The sequence below is a fragment of the Lotus japonicus genome, chromosome 3 (assembly GCF_012489685.1).
Source record: "Lotus japonicus ecotype B-129 chromosome 3, LjGifu_v1.2".
Taxonomy (NCBI): Eukaryota; Viridiplantae; Streptophyta; class Magnoliopsida; order Fabales; family Fabaceae; genus Lotus; species Lotus japonicus.
The window spans coordinates 28,030,430-28,032,454 of NC_080043.1; the positions used below are offsets into that span (position 1 = coordinate 28,030,430).

The window sequence follows — 2,025 nt, forward strand, 5'->3', positions numbered from 1 at the left end:
CAAACGCTATTTCCCTATAGTAGGCAATCAAAATCTGGCAAGGTTGCGAACACACTAGAGGAATTAAAACTGAAAAGCTTAGACACAACCACCTGCAACAATGTTTCACTTGATGTGTCAGGATGTAGTTAGGAAGTGTAGTTAGGGAGTCTGTTTTGTTTTTCAATTTCCTTAAATAACCCAAAGAAAATTTGGCATTTAATTTACAGGTTTAACCTACCTAACAAAACATTGATAAGTGATAACACAATTAACATTGTCCAAATCTTATTTATCAGACCTTAAGACCTTATGAGAATATTCAAAACACAAATAACTAACTGCTCATATATTCACTTCACAAATTGATAACATAATTAAAAAGAAGAATAAAAATTCAAGCTGTTTGCCATGAGAAAAATGAACAGAACGAATTGTTTAGCACACCATTAATTACCTGATCAGAGTCAGCGCCCAATCCTCTATCATTCCATCCTTAACCATGTCATCACCACCACTAGTTTGAGACAGGAATTTGACGCCCTTAACAGTCTCTCTGTTCTGCTCCATGGTATTGTTGAGGATAATGGTCCATTCAAACCTCCATCCCCATATCTACCTCACAATTTTTGAAGATGGTCCGAATTTTGATTTGGCATTTAGGCTTTTCCATGGGAGCGATGGTGTTGTCCCCTTGTCTGGGAGATCTTTCCAGCATTCAGAGAAAGTACAGCCTGAGCTTCCCAAATCCCATTTCAATCCTTTGGCCGCAAAGGCAACAACTAATAGCTTATCTTCATTTGGATTTGGCGGGCCTTTCAGTTTTGATGCATTTTCTGAAAAGTGGAAGAACCAGCAAAAAAATCCAAATCATCAAAAAGAGAACCTTCTTCACAGGATAGTTCAAACTTCAAAGCATGAGGCAGCAAGCAATGAGTGGCTGCAAAGTGGAAACTGTCCAATTGCAAAGTCATTCCGGGCAGTCAGCATGACTCAGCAATGTGCTTCCCCTTGTTGCAAAGGTTATTCATCCTCCTCCAGGCATAAAAATAAAGTGCTCTGAAGCAATAGTTGCGGCCCAGGCAGCTCTAGCACGCACTGCGTTTGCAAAGAACTTCCGCCCTCAGTCATTGACGACAAAAGTTCTTGTGATAGGGATGTTGGGCATGGAAGTTAATGTCCCCTTAGGCGTATGGAGAGAACATACAGAGAAATTTTCGCCGTCATGGTTTGCTGCTGTCCATGCAGCTGTTCCGTTCATTGGAATAGTAAGGAAGGGTGTCTAAATGCCTAAAACAGCTATGGCATTTACTATTGCAGCATCAATCTTAGGCCAAGTGATTGGCTCAAGAGCTGAGAGATATAGGCTGAGGGATATTGCTGCTAAAAAACTGTCCATTAAAGGAAACCCTGATGTTGTTCAAGTCCAGCTACCAGTGGTCACAACAAAAGACAGGCACTGCAGTGACATTATATATGGATGGAATGCAGCTGACAGGAACTTCATCAACTGAGCTTACATCCTCCAATGTCATAGTTATCAACTCCATAATCTACAATCACCATGAAATAGGAGAATGAGATCATTTGATAGGAACATTTAAAAAAAGAATTAGGGAGAAACAAATACTCAAACTGCTAATAATTAGTAAAATTAGTAAAGGGAGGACCACTTAACAACACGCAACATAAAATAAAAAAGGAAGCTATGCTTGAAAATGAAATCAGATTCAATAATAAAAGACATTTTAAAATGATTTCCAATTAACAAAATGATTTCCAGTTCTCTTAGCTAAACATAAGTAAAAAGTTAAAGAAAAACCATAAGACAAAACATGACAGTAGTAAAAGTTTTATAAGTATGAGATATTACTGTTCTAGAGTATGTGTTTATATATATCTTGAACCATGATGTAGCATTAGATTTCCAAAAAAGGGAAATATAGATGATTTTTCTAGCCAGATTATTCACTAATATCTCTTTCCTGAAATTTTTTGAGAATGACCAAATCATTTTTTCGTGAAAAAGGAATGGATATTACACAA

At 37.4% G+C, this 2,025-nt stretch overlaps 1 pseudogene; it reads left to right on the forward strand.

The window, feature by feature from the left end:
- The first annotated feature begins 565 nt into the window (after nt 1-565).
- On the forward strand, nt 566-1,493 carry LOC130743882 (uncharacterized; annotated as a pseudogene).
- The last annotated feature ends 532 nt before the right edge of the window (nt 1,494-2,025 follow it).